This window comes from Mirounga angustirostris, unplaced genomic scaffold (genome assembly GCF_029215605.1).
Source record: "Mirounga angustirostris isolate CCGP_5_RB_7025 unplaced genomic scaffold, mMirAng1.0.hap1 SCAF_3, whole genome shotgun sequence".
In the NCBI taxonomy this organism is placed as follows: Eukaryota; Metazoa; Chordata; class Mammalia; order Carnivora; family Phocidae; genus Mirounga; species Mirounga angustirostris.
In genome coordinates this window covers 79,228,207-79,249,937 of record NW_026991711.1, presented here as the reverse complement: position 1 = coordinate 79,249,937, position 21,731 = coordinate 79,228,207, and the positions used below count along the sequence as shown (strand labels likewise).

At 42.3% G+C, this 21,731-nt stretch overlaps 1 pseudogene; it reads right to left on the bottom strand.

Moving 5' to 3' along the window:
* Positions 1–6,616: 6,616 nt before the first annotated feature.
* Positions 6,617–21,731, bottom strand: part of LOC135363788 (large ribosomal subunit protein eL8-like) — a 60,595-nt pseudogene continuing 45,480 nt past the window's right edge.

Here is a 21,731-nt window from a genome sequence, read left to right as displayed (position 1 = left end):
AAAATAAAAAATCAAACCCTGGGGCGCCTGGGTGGCTGTTGGTTAAGCGTCTGCCTTCGGCTCAGGTCATGATCTCGGGTTCCTGGGATCGAGCACCACATTGGGCTCCCTGCTCTGCGGGAAGTCTGCTTCTCCCTCTTCCACTCCCTCTGCTTGTGTTCCTGCTCTCACTAGCTCTCTCTCTGTCAAATAAATAAAATCTTTAAAAATAAAATAAAATAAAATAAAATAAAATAAAACCCTAATATTCCATATTCTCATCAGATTTAACTACTATTACCATTTTGGCATATTTTGCTTCTGGTTTTGTTTTTGTCTTTTATAGAAAATTCACTCCATTGTTTTTGTTAAGTATGTTTTATAAAAAAGTTTATAGTATAATGTACAAAAATGTCAGTAAATAGAAAAGTTCCACACCTAGCGGAGACTACTGTTTTTTGGGTTTTTTTTTAAGATTTTATTTATTTATTTGAGAGAGAGAGAGAGAGCACATGAGAGGGGGGAGGGTCAGAAGGAGAAGCAGACTCCCCGCCGAGAAGGGAGCCCGATGCAGGACTCGATCCTGGGACTCCAGGATCATGACCTGAGCCGAAGGCAGTCGCTTAACCAACTGAGCCACCCAGGCGCCCCTCGGTGACTACTGTTAACACTAGGTGAACATTTTAGCAGGCATCTCCCTATGGGTGAAGAGAGAAGGACCGAGGAAGAGAAATACATTTACAAAAATGTAATATACTAAAATGTCATTATTAATAAAAAGTATTACATTTGTGTTTATTTGAATTTCATAGAAGAAAAGTAAACTGAAGGAATTTTTGAAACTCAAAAGTTTCTTCACTGAAAGATGTTATTTCCTAAAAATCACCCTCAATTTAAACAAAGAAACTGTGAGAAACTAAAAGGGCAGGGTCAGTGTTGTTGCTTTTTCAAAGTATTTATTTCAATTTTTGCTGTTTGTTGAAACTCTTGGCTTTTAAGATAACAGTATATCTTCCCTATTTTTGCCCTTACCTGCTGCCCATACCTCTGTTTTTGCTAGTCACGTTCTTATATCACTTTGTGCACATTTGTAACTTTTGTATTCTTTGGCAACCGAAATTGTTTTGCATTAGCTCACAAGCAGTCCTTGAGCATCGCTTCTCTGTCCCGTGGACCTTCATGTTTGAGGGTGGCTGCCTGCTGCCTGCCAACTCCCCAGGCTTTTGCTGGCCCAGTGCCCTGGGGTCAAACTTCCTTTCAGAAAGCCCAGGTGCTGTTCCATTGTCCCTGGTGCTCGGTGTTGCCCTGGGCAAGTTGGAGATCAGACTGACTTTTTTTTTTTGGTCTATTGACCTTTCTGTCGGATGTCTTAAGAATCTGTTCTTTGCCTCAAAACTCAATTCTATACTTGAGGTTTCCTATCAAAATTTCCTGAAATATGGTGTGCTCTTTTGATACAAAATTCTGTTCTCTTTCTTTTTCAGGAAAACGCTCTTGTGTCTATCTTTGAATGTGTCTTCTGTTCCCTCTGTGTGGGTTGTCTTTGTTACTTCTATTAGCTTCCTTCCAGTTTAATTTTCTTGTTGTTTTCATCGGCTTTCTCCCGGATTATACCAAACCTTTCCAACTTTGTTGGTAATTTAATTTCCACCAGCATCTAGTTCCATCCCTTGCTTCTCTAATCCATCTGTTAATTAACAGTGAGATTTCAATCCTCAGCAAGTTGCCTTATGTCTTATATCTTGCAGCTTCCTTTCAATCTCTTCCTGTGATTGTTTTCTATTTTTACTGTTCTGTTGACTGCATATTCTTATTAAATGATGTTGTGGAGGTGAAACAATTGTGAGGAGCTTGCTTCTGTTCCTTGAAGTGATGTTTTCTCTTGGGTTGGTCTCTCCATCTCTGTTCTTCCCCTTTGTTCCCCTCCCCTCTTTCCTTCCCTGTTTGTTGAAACACCTTAGCAGAGCTGGCCTGCCAGTCCTTACTATCTGTCTTACTCATAGTAAGACACATCTGCTGGATTGGAAATGACTTCTTCACTTCCTCCCAGGTGCTTTTCCTTTCTCCACTAGAAGTCCAAGGTCTGGGTATTGTGTGCTCTTTCCAGTTGAGGGAACAGTGAACATAGGTAGAGAGCTCGGCCCATGTAGTGCAAAGTTTTCTAAGAACCTGCAGCTCTCATTTCTCTTCTGAGATTTCAAGAAATCTCTTCCAACCTCTTTACCGACATTGGGTTTCAGTTTTCCTTACACAGTTCTTTCTACAACTTTCAGTCTAAAAATGTTTCTCCTTAACACAGGAGACAGACTCAAATTAGAAGATGATAAATTTCACTTTCTGTATGTTTTCTATCAATATCCTACCACCAGGTGCAAACAACAATAGGCAATAAGCAAAAGACTTATCTCTTTATTGTCCTGCCATAATTTTAGATTCCACCTATTTGAAGCTATTCTTACTACTTCACATCACTCTCACCTATGTAAGACCCTTTAAAATCTCACTTCATCAGAGAGTGTCATGTATAATTGTATTTATTTCTCTCCTTTTGATCCTCAATCATATAAATTACAATTGCAGCAAGAACTAAGTGTTTTAGTATTTTTACACCATTTAGAAATATCTCATCTTTTAGTATCTCAGCTGAAATCAAATTAGTCTGCCAAAAGTCAAACCACTTATCCCTTCCTGCCTTGGCTGGGTAAAATGAACAATGGAAATTCTAAAATTACATGAACATTTTCTCCAAGGTTATAATCATTTCTTTAAGAGAAGCAGCTCTTAACTACTATGGAATTCAAAGCCATTGTCTTAGTGATAGTCTTAAGATTATATTTCTCTCTCATTCAGTATTTCTGCATTTGATGAGTACTTACTATGGTGCCAGCCAATCTGCTGGGTGGAATATAAAAATGGCCAAGATATGGTCCCTATTTTCCACAATCTTGTATTCTAAAAAATTGTATTGTAGTAATAATAAAAGCTAAACTATTATATGCCAGATATTCTTTTAGGTACTCTCTATGTTCTAACTCATGTAAGTCTCAACAATGGTTTGAGGTAGATACTATTATTATTCCCATTTCAGAGCTGGGGAAATGGGCACAGCAGTTAATTTACCCTATGAAGTTCATGCATCTGTATGGAATAATTAACAGTGTAACTCAGAAGCCTTGTTCTTCCCTCCACATCATACTGCCCATCTACATACCTGCATTAAAATTTCAGGTGTACTTTTTATTATCCTTGCTCTGTGTATTTGCATGTACTTCCCTGCATCCTTGAGTATCAATTCTAATGATCCTATTTTTTATTTGATTTATGTGACTTATGGGTATTCTGATTCTGTTGTTTCTTTTCAGTATCATCCCTCCCTTTGATCTATGTATAGATTTACATTTCTGATTTATTTTTTTCTCTTCTGTGATTGGTCTCCATATCTTCTTATACTTCATTAGTCTAATTTCTAATTATTTTTCTCTTTCTCTCTTTAGTTTTTCCTCATATTATCTTTTTCTTGTCTGTTTACCTGCCCCCGATACTCATACATTTTAATGAGTTTTTCTCTCAGGATCAAATAGTGACCCAAAGAAGAGAAATGATTAGACACAGAGTTTAAGTTGTCAGGAAAAAGCAGATAATTTAAAGAATAGGAACTACAAACAGCTAATACAAAATAAAAAGCAACTGAAATTGTTTTGACATATCTTCAGGCTCAATGATTCTTTCTTCAGCCATGACTAGTCTACTGATAAGCCCATCAAAGGCATTCTTCATTTCTACTACAATGGTTTTTCTTTAATTTCTAGCATTTCCCTTTGTACTTTCTTAGTGTTTCCAGCTCCCTGTTTACTTTTTCCAACCATTTTTTTATTATTATTATTAACATACCATGTATTATTTGTTTCAGGGGTACAGGTCTGTGATTCATCAGTCTTACACAATACACAGCACTCACCACAACACATACCCTCCCCAATGTCCATCACCCAGCCACCTCATCCCTCCCACCCCCCTCCACTCCAGCACCCCTCAGTTTGTTTCCTGAGATTAAGAGTCTCTTGTGGTTTTTCTCTGTTTTTAAATATTGTCCACTTTCCCATTAGAGCCCATACTACATTAATCATAGTTATTTTAAATTCCCAGTCTGATAATTCCAACATCTCTGCCATATGAGTCTGGTTCAGATACTTGTTTTATCTCTTTAAACTATGTTTTTGGCTTGGAGTATGCCTTCTAATTTTTTGTTGAAGCTAGAGATGATGTTCCAGGTAATAGAAATTGAGGTAAATAGATCTTTTGTGTGAGGTTTTAGGTTTATCTGGCTAGGAGTTAAGTTGTGCTTACTGTTTGCTGAAGCTGTAGGTGTCAGAGGCTTAAATTTCCTCTAGCACCCTTTTTTTGTCTTCCCTGTTATCTCTGGATTTCCACAGAGACTCCTTCTTAAATAAGATCTGAGCCCTGCTGTTTTTTCACCTATGATTCCCCTGTTATTATACAGATGCCCTATCAATGGGGTGGTGAGGTGTGGGGGAGGGTAAGTTCCCCATAGTATTATGATTAGATCTTAGTCTGTTAGTGAGCCCTGGGCTGTGACCTTCACAAGTGCTTCTCAGCTCTCCTCCTCCTCGCATAGGTGAGACAGGAAGGCTAGTGGGGGTTGGAGTTTGGCATTTCCCTTCGCCCACATTGGCTGAATTGTGCCACAACCCAAGCTGGTTAGGCTCTGTTGAAAGTTTCCCTTGAAACTTTCAAAATGGTTACTTTTATCCTCCCCCTGTTGGAAGTTTGAGGGGATTTTCCTTCAATCTACACCCTGAGAACCTGGCAGAGCTCTTGGAGGTAAAACCCATGAAAGTATGGAGTGTCCCCTAAGATTGGATCCAGAGTTTTTAACTCTTAAGCACTTAAGAGTTTTAACTCTTAAGCACTTAATCTACACTGAACCTTCAGAATTCATCAGTTTTAGTTAAGTGTTCCTACCAATTACTAGCTCCAGCTGTGGACTTCTGCACCTCGTAAGCTATGGTTCTCTGTACCTTTCTCTCTTTCACATTCTCAGAGCAGTGGTTTGCCCTGTGACCTCAATTCTCTGGTGGCTCTAGGAAGAGTTGTGATTTTGTTTGTTCAGCTTGTTTCTTGTTGTGACAAAGTTGCATTTTCAAATAATTCCCAATAGGCATGAGAAAAGTCTCATGGAATAATTGTTAGGTAAAAAAGCCAGATTCAAAGCTGAATGTGGTAGGACAAATCAGGAGGCTTGAAACAGAATTTTTCTCTCACAATTATTCTTTTGCCCATCTGGTTTCTACCCATTGGCTCAATGGCTTTCAAGGATTGGAGGAAGGAAAGAACATCCTGCCTCCCAAAATAAGGGCATTTGAAGCACTGAATGAATTAAACTGGTAATGAGCACAACAGTCTGAAATCAAAGAGCTTTTTATTTACAAGATTTAGGAGAGAACTCTGGAGAGAAGAAGGGAGAGGCTGTTTGTTTTATTTATTTATTTATTTAACTTTTAAAAAAGATTATTTGCTTTAGAGAGAGAACATGAGCTGGGTGAGGGGCAGAGGGAGAAAGACTTCAAGCAGACTCCCTGCTGAGCATGGAGTGGGCACCATCTCATGACCCATGAGATCACAACCTGAGGTGAAACTAAGAGTCGGATAATTAACCAACAGAGCCGCCCATTTGTTTTAAATGAGCTTAAGGTCTGCTCACTGTTACCTCCTCCTTAGCGGAAAACAATGGGAGAAAAGGAATGTAAATCCCCCAGGAAAAGATTAAGTGTCACTTCAACAATATTACTTCTATGAAATGACACCACCTTGTGAGGGCCCTTCACCCAACATGGGGTGGTCAGTAAGGTGTATATTAGGGAGAGGAGAGTTTGAGATAGTGCCCACTAGTTCCTCACAGCCTGTGCTATTTTGGGGGAGACAAAGTCTCCCTGTGCTTAATGGGAGAAGTGTCCTGTAGTGTGAGCAATGAGCATGGAGTAAAGACTGCAGGATGGAGCCCACCTCAGTCTGGGGCTGATCTGAATGACAGGTGCCCAAAGGCCAGGCCAGTTGCATCAAAATGGCTGAAGCAGGGACAAGTGGATGGAGATATCTCAACAAGGCCAGGGACAATGCAGAACACAACAGCATGTTGTAAAACTCTCCTCCCAGTCTCTGTGAGTGGTAGGGATTTGAGTTGTTCACCAGAAATCATTTGCTCTTCTTCAAGTGAGAGCTAGATTTCCCAGGCTTCCTTCCAGTTAGATGTGGCTGGCAGGTGACTAGAATGTGAACACCACTGGTATTTACATTTTCAGGCCAAGGCTTTTTAGAAGCAAGTGTCCCTGCCATACACATGTTATACTCACACAGAGCTGAATAGAAATAACAAGGTCCTAGAGAAAGGCAGAGCCTTCTTCCCTGAATTATCTTGTGGAAAATATCACCTGCCAATCTAGAATGGGCTTGACATGAGCAAAAAATAAGCTTCCATCACATGTATATAGGGTGAATTATAACTGCTTGCCTTGGTCTAGATCTCCACCCAGACACCAGCCCAGGGAGAAGTCAAAGGGGAAGGCAAAATAATTGAGAGAATTTTGAACTTTTTTTTGAAGGACAATTTTTATTATTTTTATATACAGAAAACTTGACCCAATTTGGTGACAAGTTCTTTTGCCTTTGCCTTTTCCAGCTTGGTAATGGGAGCCACAGATTTTGGACCCACAATGTTGCCTCCCCAGTGATGGATCTCATCAAATCTGTCATTGTAATTGGTCTCTTGGTAGCTTCCAGCAGCTTTGCCAGAACCCCTTCATTTTCTGAGTTAACTTGTGTGCAGGTGACCTGTGTGGTTCAGCTCCTCTGTGGACCAGATGCCCCAGCCTGGCCTTCCCCTTGAAAATGCAGTAGGAAACCCCTGTCTTAGGACATAGGGCAGGCAAGGAGGCAACTAGCTTGATGGGATCCATGACATGTGCAATCATCACCAGTATGACCTTCTTGTTTTCCACCAAGGTGGTGGCAGTGTTAACCCCCACTCAAAGGACAGTGGCTTCTCAGTAAGGACATTCGCTTTGCCAGGCGGTTTTCTTCACAACCCAGGCCAACAATCTCTGCATTCTGGTCCTTCCTTTCAGGCCAGCTTAAGCAGCTGAGTAGCTCTTTGGTGGTCCAAGGCCTAGGTAAACTACAGTTAACCACAGGAGCACCTCCAGCCGCTTATAAGGGATAGCCCTTTGCCACCGCAACCAGATGTAATGGGGCCAGGTGATAAAGTGAGTGAGGTCCCTTTTGGGCTGGATGCCTTGTCCAGTGCTGAAATTTGGGGACTTTTTCTCAAACAGGGGATTTGCCACTTTCTTGACCTCCTGCTTCTTCATGACAGCCAGTGCTAGGGCCACAGATTTTGAACCTTTTAACTGAGAATAGGTCCTGACTTTTTTGAGTAAATTTCTGAGACAGCAACTCAACAACAAAAACCAAAAACCCAATTAAAAATGTGCAAAGGACTTGAATAGACATTTCTCCAAAGAGAATATACAAATGGCCAATAACCACATGAAAAGATGCTCAACATCAATAATCTAATTTACAGAAATACAAATCAAAACCACAGTGAGATACCACCTCACACACATTAGGATGCTGTTATCACACAATCAGAAAATAATAAGTATTGAGGAAGATGTGGAAAAATTGGAATCCTGTGTATTGCTGCTGGGAATATAAAATAAAATAGCCTCCATGGAAAGTGGTATGGCAATTTTAAAAATTAAGCATAAAATTTCCATATGGTTCAGTAGTTCCACTTTCACCAAAAGAAGTGAAAAGAGAGAATAGAACAGATATTTGTATACCCACATTCACAGCAGTATTATTCACAATAACCAAAAGGTGGAAGCAACTTGAGTCCATCAACAGAAGAACGAATAAACAAAATGTGGTACATACACACAATGGAATAATATTCAGTATTAAAAAGGAAGGAAATTCTGTCATATGTACAACATGGGTGAAACTTGAAGATATTATGATGAATGAAATAAGCCCATCATAAAAGGACAAATATTGTATGATTCCTCTTATATGATGTTCCTAGAGTAGTCAACCTATGCTGAGACGTAGGTAGAATGGTGGTTGCCAGGAGCTACAGGGAGGGGAAAGGAGAGTTAGTGTTTAATGGGTATGGACTTTTTGTTGGGAAAGAGGAAAGAGCTCTGGAGTTGGGTGGTGATGATAGTTGCATAATGATGTGAACGTACTTGATGCCACAGAATTGTACTTACTATGGACTGTGGGAATGTCAAAGTCACTGTCTTGGGGTCACTGTCACCACTGATACATTTAAACCTGTTACATGAATATGATGTGAACTACTTAGAAGAATAATAAACATCCACAGAGATTTAAAAAGAAACAGAAATGTTATAAAATTGTAGTTGTGGTTGTCTCTGGATTGTGAGTGTATAGATGCATTTTTAAAATTTTTTTTATTTTCTAAGACATCCATGATGAGCATGTCTCGATTTCATAACAACTTTAAGTAGCAAAAATGAAATTAAGTTGACCAAGAGTGCTGCTTCTATTACAAGTCAATTTGGAAGATCTGTAGGAAGTATTTCTGTCCCAGAGCATGCAAGAATATGCCCACATCATGTCATGTTAACCCACATGACATGATGTGGGCAGACTAGGCACTGAGGACACAAAGACACACAAGATGCTGTCCCTGTTTTCAGGCGGACAGACCTGCAGACAGAAAACTTCAGCACAGCCCAGGGAGAAGCGGGGGTAACCAGGCACATAGAAAGCTGGAGCATTTGCTCTCCAGCTCAGAGAAGCTCCTTCAGACCAGTGCTTCTCTGATCTAGACTAGGGCATGTGTAACAAACTGCTGGGGGTGCTGGTTCATGGACCACATTTTGAGTAGCCAAGATGTGCACTTGACTGCTCATCTTCTATGTTCAGCCTTCTTTGGTCATTGGGTTTCCTTGGGGATCTCTCATATTGCCCTGTATTTGGACTCTTCTCTCAGCTAGCCCTGTTCCACTGATGACTCAGTTGGTCAGTCTTTCTGGCTTTGATTTCATTTTCTCTCCCAACATGCTGCCTGTTAAGTCACTTCCCTCAGCAAGCGATGGCCTCATTTGTCCTGCCCAGGGTCCCACCCCTCTTACCACCTACACACTTGTTCAGGAGGGAAAATACCAGAGTAGGTACTCACACAGGGTGTGCCCAGAGGACCACAGATCATGCAAAGTAGGTGCCTGGCAACCTGGATGGGCAGAGTCTATTTCCTGGAGGAGGTGTTATTTTATCTACTGCAGGTCTTAGGGAAGAAGAGGCGTGGAGACACGAAATATCATGTGCTGTGGGTCAGCCACAACTGCTGTAGTGCAGTGGGAATACAAAGAGAAAGGGAGGGAGTGTAGGGGTTGAGACTTGGGAGGTAGGACTGGGGTCAAAGGGGCCTCATCAACCATCTGAGGAGCTTAGACTTCCTCCTTTAGATGATGGGGCTGGGGCAAGTCATGGGAAGGTTTTCAGAAGGGTAGGAAAGGGGAAGATGTTTATTTCAGAAAATCATTCTCCCAGTAGTGGAGGATAGGATGGAGAGGAACCCATCTGGAGGCAGGTAGGCTTGTTAGGAGGCTGGATTTGGTGTGGATAGAAGAGGCTGGAAGAACATGGGAGGTGGGAGCAGCCTCAGGACATAGTGTTTGGGCAATCATTTCACTGCTCTGAGCAAGGTCTCCACTCCTGTGCCATGAGAGTTTGCCCTCTGGTATGCGGTCACTCTTTGAAGGATGCCACTTCATGTAGTGGGTCATAACCTATTGGCAGTTCATAAAATCAACACATTAGGTTTCATTTATATAAAATAGAGTAGGCCAGGAAATCTGAAAGTGGATGAGATGTAGGGTATTGTTTTTTGTTTCACACACACACATACACGCACACACACTCACACTTTTAAAGTTTGCAAGCGTCTGCTCTAGAGCTACTGTCTACCAATAAAATCAACAGTGGAAGGGTGCCTGGGTGGCTCATTTGGCTGGGTGTCTGCCTTCAGCTCAGTTCATGATCTCAGGGTCCTGGGATCAAGTCCCGCATCGGGCTCTCTGCTCAGTGGAGACTCTGCTTCTCCCTCTCCCTCTGTGATCTCTCTTGCTCTCTCTCTCTCAAATAAATAAATAAAATCTAAAAAAAAGAAAGAGTGGAGAACACCACCATATATTGGGTCTGTTGGCAGCCCCTCCCCCTGGTCCAGTACAAGAGGTGGTGAGTGCACAGTGACTTCTATAAGCACAAGGGTAAGAGTGTCTGTACTGGAGAAAGGTACACTCAGGGTAGAGACTCCCAGAGGGTCAAAGAGTTGACAGTGGTGGTCCCTGCTGCTGCCTTGTTACATCTAACATGCCTGCCAGCCCTGCAGAGCCAATCAGGCACAGAAAGAGTGCTAATTAACTTGGTGTGTTTTCTGTTTCTTCTGGTCTTTTCCTGGGCACTGTGCGGCAAGAACCCATGTATAAGACATGACTTAACTAATTTTTTAAGAGGCTGTTTACAACTAAGGATTTTGATAGAGGGCCATTCCACTGAAATTTATGTTTGCAATTAAGTGACACATGCGTGCATGTGTGTGTGTGTGTGTGTGTTTGCCTTTTAGAGGAAATTACTAAGGACACACATGGAGATAGCTACTAATGTGGTAGAGAAGTGGAGCAGACTGGAGCCAACAGATAAGGAGTCTGTGAGCACAGCAGAGAAACTTCTCACTGAGAACATCCTCTTCTAGTTTCCACAACTGGAAAACCTGCCAAGAGCCCCTTAGGTATTTCCAAGCTCCTGAGAGCTGCCTAGAGAGCCAGCTCCCACCATACACCAACAACACAACAGTGTACGAAAGGGCTTCTAGTCACCCTGCCTCCCTTGGAGAAAAAGCACATGGGAGTGGGGGGCGGTGTCCACACAGAAAGCAGAAAGGTCACTCCTGTTGCCACCACTTTCTGGCTGGGTAACTTTGAGATAGTTACTTCACTTCTCTGAGCCTTGGGTTTCTCATCTTTAATTGTGGGTAATTATAACTGCCCTACCCACCTCTCAGGGTTGTTGTGAAAGAGTACTGCAATGGTAAATCACAATAGCAGTGGAAGCTTTTTATTATTATTATTAATGCTAATAACAACCTTCGGAGACAGGCAGGGCACAAAGTCATTTTATAAATGAAGAGAAAGGCTCAGTGATATTGAAGTGATTCATTCAGTGTCACAAAAGCCTGGGAAGGAACAAAACTAGAACCCAGGTCTTCTGATACTTGGTTCAATGCTATCTTCCCTATAATATAACCAAAGGACATATAATTTAGTTGACCTTCAACTGACATTTTACTCATGGTTGATAATGTAAATGTAACCAAGACCTATGATGATTATATCTTTTTTTCTGTCCTAAACCCTGATATAAGACTTGGAGCAAGGTACTTAAATTCCTCCTATAATAGTTTTTCCATAAAGCTATGTATAATCGTGTTCCTTATATTATAGCACAATGCCCAGGAAAAGATGACCAGAAGAAACAGAAAATTGACAAACAAAATGATGTAATGGGTAGGAGTCATTAATTATCTTACTATTAATTAATTTTGTAAACTTCTTTTTGACAGGTATTTCTAAAGTCCATGGAAAATGTGATGTCATGATTATCTGTCTATCTATCATCTATCTATCTATCCATCCATCCATCCAACCATCCAACTAGTCGAATTTTGATCAAACTCATGCTGAGTGAGAAAAGGTCTGTGGTTTATGGACTTCCTCTTCAGCTGGACCAACAGGGATTAGTCATTTATCTGGGCATAATGTCTGGTACATAGTAGGTTCTCAGTAACTATTTAATGAATAAATGAATTATTTACTTGAGCTGGGTCTTGTTAGCCTCAAAGGCATCAAAAAAATATGGATGTAGAGCTAGAAGTCAGAGGCCTTGATTTGACTCCTAGCTCTGCCATTTATTAGCTGTGAGATCCTGGTTTCGTCCTGGTTTCATCATTCAGTCTCTCTAAGCTTCCAGTTCTTCTTCTATGAAAGGAAAGGGTTGTACTAGATCAGAGATGGCAGATAGGTTTCTATTCAAATGCCAGTTGCTGTCAGCTGATGGTGGCTGCTGGAGGTGCTGGTTGAGAAGGATTCTGAGGCTGTGGGCAGGCTCCAGAGACAGGTGTCCAGATGAGATAAAGTGTCTACCTGAGGGCTGCATGCAGGGGGGTGCAGATGAGCATGTCAGGCATTTGCCCTCACTGCACAGAGTCATCTCTAAGACCTTTTAGTTTTATGAATCTATAACCAAGAAGGGTACTTGGATTTGGTAGAAACTGAATTTTAGAATTAACTTAGGTAGCTCTGTATAATTTCCCTGGTTTATGTCAGAAAGGTTTTCCTGGGGTCCTGCAATGCAAGAATAAAGAATTAGAGAACTGTATATTGGGGTGTAACCAGGGTTTACAGGTGAAGAAAACTCTCTGGAAGTTCCCCCAACATCTCTAGGAAGTAAAGGGAGTGTGTTACTTGGCACAGTTTTATTTCTCCCATTTTTATAAAGATAGAATCTGAGTCACGAAAGGTAGAATTATCTGCCTTAGGTCATTTGTAGTTGTAGGCATATATTTAAGTCATGTAACTCACTCATGCTTTTTTTCCTGGCAAAACAAGTCCTAGCTAATTCAGTGCACTGCCGAGCCCTGCCTCCGTAACTCACATGCTTATTCTCCTCCATCCCTTGTGAACCCTTCACCCTGGCGGTGGTGATGGGTTTGCTGTCACTCCCCTGGAAGGCCTTGTTTACTCCCTGCCACCACCATGCCTCTCACCCTGGGGAAACTCGTTTCCGTAGGAGCCTTAGCAGATCAAACCCAACAACCTCCTGACTCTCTCCACTCAGTGTTCCTTTACGCATAATAGATGTTTCCTCATAACAGAGGAAACATCTATTAAGTATGCTAATAAGTAATTATTAGCCACTTTAAATGTCAAACCAACGCTATGGTCCCAGGAAGTGATTTGTCACCTGGAACAGAACCACACTTTAGAAGTCACAAATGCTTTAAGACAGCATTCCAGAAGCAGCGACATTCCACAGTCGAAAACATATTAGGCTTAGATCTGCATTTCAATCTTGGTGTTACTATTTATTATCTATACGACTTGGTTTCCTCAGGAGTAAAATGGAGACAATAAGGACAGTTGTGAGAAAGGAAGGACAGAATTATACAAAGTACCTGCTATAGTGCCTGTACCATAGGGATCCACATCCCAGGGATCCAGTGAGTGCTTGTTTCCTCTTCTGTTACAAAAAGAAAATCATGTCATAAAGTAGTACTTCAAAATGTCACACACCAAAAAAACCAAAGTGAAAAATACTCAGAACACTCATGATTTTGTGTGTGTGTAGGGCTGTTTATGGTTAGCATTTCAAGCTGTAGTGATAAACAAGCCTCCAGAGCCCTTTGCATCTGGCCAGGACACCAGGGAGAAGGGCAAAAGGGCAACTGCTACACAGGAAAACCCATTCTAAATAAGCCATCATAAATCATATGGTAAACAGTGCAGACCACAGTGGCGCTAGAAGGTCTTTTAACTGCTTAAATGCTGCACTGAGGTGTCATCAAGGGAAAGCATGCAATGTTGTTTCCAGAAACAGGAAGACAGAATGGAGCCCTTGGGTTGGGGTGGCCACCTGAGTCCAGCAAAAGGGCAGTCCTGAAGAGTCAGGTTGCCTTTCTGCTGCAGGCCTGTCTGTCCTGGTTCAGGGATGAGGGCCAGCTCTCCTGGGAGTGGGTTTGGTTGACTCAGAGGTGTTCCTCGAGCGTGCAATCCCTGCTACCTGCCTCTGCTCTCATTTCTGCAGGGCGCTTCTAGTCCTTTAGTCCTCTTTTGAAGATGAGGAAGCTAAAGGGTCAGAAGCTAAGGTCAGAATCCTTATGTCCCAATTATACTTGCTTTGTTCTCAGAAGCTGATCATCTAACTGAAAGCGATGAATGAAGCTCATCAGGCAACAGACAAAATCATTTCTTTGTTTAAGAAAGAATGTAACGGGTGATCACACCGACCAGGGTGCTGTGGGCAGGTGCTATGGCTCAATGATGGAAATTGGGTTGGTGTTCTCTGGAGAGCAGTTTGGTATGTCCATCAAGAATGTAACATCTTCTCACCCTTTGACTCAGTGAGTCCACATTCTGAATCTATCATAGGAAATAACAGAACTTTTGACAAAGATTTTACAGAAAGAACTCATCGTGGTAGTATTCTTTTCTTGTTTATATCAGTGGGTCTCACTGGAGGGGCCATGTGCCCCCCAACCACCAAAAGGTCTGAGAGAGCAAAGTATTCCAGTGCCCTAGTCTTTGCATAGGACTCCAGGGAGAGATGGCTCACAGTGACACTAGGCAGATTTCTGAGACCCCTCCAAGAGGCCTTGGCACCATTTCTGCTGTGTTTCTGGAGGACTCAGAGAGTGGGTGAAAGTGATTCATGTGTGTAGACCCCATAAATGGTCAATTGGGTCCTTTCTGAAGGTTTATTAGGATTCTAGTGCAAGTCTGGGCAGGGGCATTGGATGGATGACTGTAGAAATGGTAAGAAGAACTAGATCCTCAACTTTTCCTGCTCGAGGTGCCTCCCCAGACTGCCCAGCATGCCTGGCTTTCACCCTCACCTTCAACTTGCAGTTAATCTGGACTTGTGGGAGCAGCTGTGTCATCACTGGGCAGTGAGGGCAAGAAGCCCAGACTACAGGTCAGCAGGTGTGCATTTGACTCCTTACCTGTGATCCAGGTGTGCTATTTAAGGGCTCTGAGTCTCAGAAGTAATAACAGTTTAATGAAGAGGACCAGCTTTCATTTATTCTTTCAGCAAGAATTTGGGTGCATTCTCTGTATGAGGCGTCTGTGGGGATGAGGGTATGGAGCAAAATACAAGTTGGTCTCCACTCTCAAAAGGCTTTAAGTTGAATGGGACAGGGTCATGACTCAGGCAATTTCATTCATGATACACACTCTGACAGGTGGGGACAACGGGAGTGCAGAAGAGAGGTGTTTAAACCAGGCCAGAGCGGGGGATGGAGGTGGGGGGAGAGTAGAAGTTGCAGGTGGGGGGATGAGAGGGGAGGTGGGGACAAGTCAGAGGCAGCCAAAGGAGAAGATCCAGGAGAGGTGACAGCCTGTGCTCTAATGCCGTGGTGAGCACTGGGGAGAGAGCAGCCAAGGACACCACGTGTGCCACTGGAGAGGATGGCCTCCAGATCTCTCAAGTCCCTGCTTCCACCTCTCTAGAACTCCCCCTGGTACCCCCTACACCGCCAAAAGCACCGACAAGTGTAGATATGATATGACGACTGATACTATTGTACAAACATCTGAACAGAAGTTCCCATTGTTGGGTGATGTCCCATGTCTAAGAACACTTTTCCGGAGACTCAAACAAGTCACTTGGGGTAGCAACATAAGAGAGAAAGAAGCAAAAAATGTTTCCTGAGCTGAGTTCCTGGCACAGGAATAGATTTGAACCTGCTGTGTCCTAGTACCAGCCAGGAGCAGGGATGTCTTGAGTGGAGATCATCAGCCCTGGGCAGCCCACTGGAATCCCATGGAAAGGGAGTGCATCTTGGGAGAGAGGAGCCCAGGCTTCTCTCCACCATCCCTGCTTGCCTTGGAGCTTTCTTTTCTCCTCCTGGCTCCTTTTTTAAAATGTGGTAAAATATACACAACATAAGAGTTCCCATCCTCACTATCTTAAGTCTACCTTCTAGCGGCATGAAGCATGCTCAATTGTTGTGCGGCCCTTACCTCCATCCATCTTCAGGACTCTTTTGTCATCTTCTTTTTTTTTTTTAAGTATTTATTTATTTATTTATTTGACAGAGAGAGAGAGTAAGCACAAGCAGGGGCAGTAGCAGAGGGAGAGTGAGAAGCAGACTCCCCGCTGAGCAGGGAGCCCAATGTGGGGCTCAATTCCAGGACCCTGGGATCATGACCTGAGCCGAAGGCAGATGCTTAGCTGACTGAGCTGATGCTGAGCCAGGAAGAGTTTTTTAAAAGAAGATTACAGAGGCACCAGGGTGGCTCAGTCGGTTAAGCATCTGCCTTCAGCTCAGGTCATGATCCCAGGGTCCTGGAATCGAGCCCCACATTGGGCTCCCTGCTCAGCGGGGAGTCTGCTTCTCACTCTCCCTCTGCTTCCTGCTCCCCTGCCTGTGCTCTCATTCTCTATCAAATTAAATAAATAAAAAATATATATATAAAAGCTCTTCCTGTCTTTTTCTTCCTCCTTTCTAGGCACTCAACTAACCATAATGGAATTTATTTATAATTGGATTGTTGAATGTACAATCCTTCATTTTGAAATATTTCAAAAGCCCACCGTGAATTCATTGTAAGTTGCTCTTTTTTTTACCTACTTTTATTTATTTTATTTTTTTTAATTTTATTCTTATGTTAATCCCCATACATTACATCATTAGTTTTAGATGAAGTGTTCCATGATTCATTGTTTGTGCACAACACCCAGTGCTCCATGCAGAATGTGCCCTCCTCAATACCCACCACCAGGCTAACCCATCCTCCCACCCCCCTCCCCTCTAGAACCCTCAGTTTGTTTTTCAGAGTCTATCGTCTCTCATGGTTCGTCTACCCCTCCGATTTCCCCCGCTTCATTCTTCCCCTCCCGCTACCTGCTTCTTCTTCTTTTTTTTTTTTTCTTAACATATATTGCATTATTTGTTTCAGAGGTACAGATCTGAGATTCAACAGTCTTGCACAATTCACAGCGCTTACCAGAGCACACACCCTCCCCAGTGTCCATCACCCAGTCACCCCATCCCTCCCACCCCACCCCCCACTCCAACAACACTCAGTTTGTTTCCTGCGATTAAGAATTCCTCATCAAACTCAACACCCAAAGAACAAAGAATCCAATCAAGAAATGGGCAGAAGAAATGAACAGACATTTTTCCAAAGAAGACATCCAAATGGCCAACAGACACATGAAAAAGTGCTCAGTATCGCTCAGCATCAGGGAAATCCAAATCAAAACCTCAATGAGATACCACCTCACACCAGTCAGAATGGCTAAAATTAACAAGTCAGGAAACGACAGATGTTGGCGGCGATGCGGAGAAAGGGGAACCCTCCTACACTGTTGGTGGGAATGCAAGCTGGTGCAGCCACTCTGGACAACTGTATGGAGGTTCCTCAAAAAGTTGAAAATAGAGCTACCATATGATCCAGCAATTGCACTACTGGGTATTTACCCCAAAGATACAAAAGTAGGGATCCGAAGGGCTACGTGCACCCCGATGTTTATAGCAGCAATGTCCACAATAGCCATACTGTGGAAAGAGCCAAGATGTCCATCGACAGATGACTGGATAAAGAAGATGTGGTATATATATATACAATGGAATATTATGCAGCCATCAAAAGGAATGAGATCTTGCCATTTGCAATGACGTGGATGGAACTGGAGGGTATTATGTTGAGTGAAATAAGTCAAACAGAGAAAGACATGTATCATATGATCTCACTGATAAGTTGCTCTTTACTCGCATCAGGTTGTTGGTTGATTCCTTTTCTCCCCTGGAGGAAGGACCAGACTCTCCCCACTGTAAATTCACTGTTAGAGGGCAGACATTCTTCCTCCATACCCCACATACTCCAAAAAGAGTCTTTCAGATAACATAACTGCCATGCAGATGACATAAGATGTCCTCAACAGGACATAAGATTCTTGGGCATATGACATGGTCAGATGGGTCAGCCAATACCCAGAAGACACACTTTACTCCCTCTTACACACTGATGTCCCCTGGCCGTGAGAGACCACTGTGCTTGTGGACATACTCACAGATGGATTTGCCACCTGTGCAAGGCATTGAGTTGAGTTGAACATTTAACAAGCCATTTGGGTGAATTGTTTTCCAAATCATGAGGCAGTTATTCCAATACTGCTTACTGTATAATTGCATTATAATAACTGAATTACCATATATACCTAATTTCCCCCCCAAATTTCTTATTCTAGTCTGTTGATCTAGCTTATTTCTATATGAGCATCATCTGCTTTATTATTAAAGTTTTAAAATATGATTGAAAAAGGGCATCTGGGTGGCTCAGTCGTTAAGCGTCTGCCTTCGGCTCAGGTCATGATCCCAGGGTCCTGGGATCGAGTCCTGCATCGGGCTCCCTGCTCGTCAGCAGGCCTGCTTCTTCCTCTCCCACTCCCCCTGCTTGTGTTCCTGCTCTCACTGTGTCTCTCTCTGTCAAATAAATAAATAAAATCTTTAAAAAAAATAAATAAAATAAAATAAAATATGATTGAAATGTGATTTTTCATTTAAAACTTTGGCTTGAATATTCTTGTATTTACTCATACAGATGGAATTAAATCTGGAATCACATTACAAAAGCATCCTATTGGGATTTTGATTGGGATCACATTAAACATTTTATAATTTTCTTTGGAATGTTTATATTTTTACAAAATTATGTTTTTTCAACTAGGAACATGAAATATGTCTTTCCATTTATTAAGGTCTTCTTAAGATTGATCAAGATAGACATGACTTTTAGAATCTAGTGAGAAGTCTGAAAATTTTTAAAAGAATTTTAATAAAATGTGATGAGTGTTGATAGGGGAAGTATTACAATGTCCAGAGGACTTTGCAGACCAGATCACCAAATCATTTGTATGCTCATGAATAATACATCATTAAGCATGCTCACTCACGCTTACACACCCACACACACTCATTCACACGCTCACATACATCACACTGTTACCTGCGTTGTGCCTCTGCATGTCCTATTTCCTCTACCGGGAACATGGCCTCTCATCCTCTAATCCCCTTCCTTGCCCCTATGTTGTCTTCAGGGTGATTTTTTTGTCCTTTAAAAACCTAACTGGTGTCATCCATCACTTTGATGTTTCTCTTATTCCCCTGCACCCAGTTCACCCGGGGCTCATGTCTATTTCTGTACTTCGTGGCACGCACTTTGGATTCCAACCCCGTTCTGACCCCACTGCTGTCTGTGAGCTCTTTGAGAGATGCCCACTGCATGGCACATTCCTGATGCCTGTGTGAATGTTTGGTGTCCTGGGCTAGAGGATTTAGGAGTAACTTTTAAGAAGGTTACCACTTCAAGCATTTTCTTATTGTTCCCCACACCTTCCTTACTAGTGAAAGCTCCATGTTCCATAAGCTCAGGGGTCAGCAAATACTTCATTTCCACCGGCCAGTGTTGTCCTTGGCAGAGGATGGAGGAGTCAGCAGTCCTGGGTGGAGAAATGGGGAACGAGCGTCTGTGGAAGGCCCAGTGACAGAGGGTCTCTAGAGCAGATGTATTTCAAAACACTCCAGGCTCAGAAACTCCATGCTCTGCTTTACTTCCAGAACCGCTCCCTTCACAAAACTCTGCTTAAAACAATAACAGCAAAAAGGGGCTTGCCCTGCCTCCCTTCATTGAACCTCTCCTCTCCACAGGTGCACAGCAAGGGCCTTTTGTCTCTGATGGGACAGGCCCAGGCTGCAGTGAGAAAGACACGCACTGTGGGCCCATCCAAATATTAGCTGTGGACACTTTCCTACTTTGAAAACATGAGATACTCTGCACTTAGAGCCTTGCCTTCCAGAGAACACAATCACTTCTGTTTTTCTTTTTCCAGTGGATTGAGGCTTAACACTGGCAGTAACTTTATCTTCACATTGCCCAAGGTTGGGAAAGTCAGGGCTTAAGCCTGCTGATCTTTGGGCAATGTCTGTTTTCCATTGATCTTCTCTGCCCGGGCGCCCAGGAGCAGGAGATAAAACAGAGAAACAGAATACCCTGAGGGTCCACAGGGACCCCTGGAATGCTGATGAACTTCATCACATCTTCAGGGGAACTTACCCTAAACTGACGTTAAATAAATTTTACTTCCTATACCTGATATTAAGATGGTTCCAAGATGCCATTATAATCTGTAACCAAGGGGCGCCTGGGTGGCTCAGATGGTTAAGCGTCTGCCTTTGGCTCAGGTCACGATCCCGGGGTCCTGGGATCGAGTCCCGCATCGGGCTCCCTGCTAGGCGGGGAGCCTGCTTCTCCCTCTGCCTCTGCCTCTGCTTCTCTCTCTCTCTCTGACTCTCATGAATAAATGAATAAAACATTTAAAAAAAATAATAATAATCTGTAACCAAAATCAATATTTTTCATGTCATTATCTGATCATACAAGTAAGGTCAATTTTAAAATGTTGCACAATGGGGCAACATTGAGTCATGGCTTTCAAAAAAAAACTAGATCCAATTGAAACTAGGCTGTGGCCTGTCTGGTTTGATTGTCATTTTCTCAGGGTAGATTTTAAAGCTAAATTGACAATATGTCAAGAAAAGTTAGGCTCACTTTCAATTCAGTATGTAGTCTTAATTGAACATTATTCCTAATAATTGACACTGTTGTGGCCTGAGGTCACAGGGGAAGCAGGTATGGTAGGCTCCTGTCAGTACTAGCCATGAACTCGGGCTTGAACCAAAGTGAATCTGGAGTGCTTTTTCCCACTAGAACAGTGAATTGAGAAATTATATTTTGAGTTGTTTTAAAAAACTGCTATCATCTAAAAGTGAAACAACCCAAATGGCCATCAACTGATGAATGAACAAATAAAATGTGAAATATTTATACAATAGCATATTATTTGGCTGTAAAAGGGCATGTAGTATTGAGACATGCTACAGCATGAGTGAACCTTGAAAAATTATGCTAAGTGAAAAGAAGTCAGGCACAAAAGGCCACACATTTTTTATTCCATTTATATGCAATGTCCAGAAGAGGCAAATCCATAGAGACAGAAAGTAAATTAGTGCTTGCTAGGGCAAGGAGCAGGGAGAATGGGGAGTGGCTGCTAATGGCTATGGGGTTTCTTTATGGAGTAATAGAGATGTTCTAAAATTTATTATGGTCATGGTTACACTACTCTGTGAATATATTAAGAATCACTGAAGTTTACACTTTAAATGAGTGAATTGTATAGTATATGAACTATATCTCAATAAAGCTTAAAAAAGAAAAACTAGATAGTTTTGTTATATATATATATATAGACCCATTTAAAACAATCCCATTCAGTGCTTCAAGGGGCACCTTTTTAAGTCACCTCTTAGTTTTAGAAAAGTAAATATCTTACATTATATATCAGACTTACTGACTTGGTCAGAAGTGGGGGTGTTAGACATGGTCAAGGGTGTGGGGTTCCAGAACTTGACACCATTCTATTCCTGTCTTCAGGGAGCCAAATGGGCATGAGAGAGAATGGCCAATGGCCTCACACCAAGCGTTAAGGATGCCCTCACCTCAGTTGATTCATGTCCAACCCATAGCCAATTGGGGTACACCAGGAATAGTTGACATTCTGAGCTATAACAGGCTCTTGAATGCATGCAGCTTAAGGTGGTTCCAAGATGCAACTACATTCTGTAGCCAAAATCAGAAAAACAATCCTCAGAAAAGCCAATGTACCCAAACACAGCAATTCTCCTCTAAGACTGGGAATCTGGTGGAAACAAAGAGAATTTTAATTTCATGCTGAGAGTCACTAAAGGCCATTAACATTGCCTGCTTTATGAATGACCACTTCAGACCTGGCCTTTCCTCCCAATTCCAAGACTTCCATCTCTGCCTCTACTCTTGGCGAATGACCTTAACTTGCATTTGTTG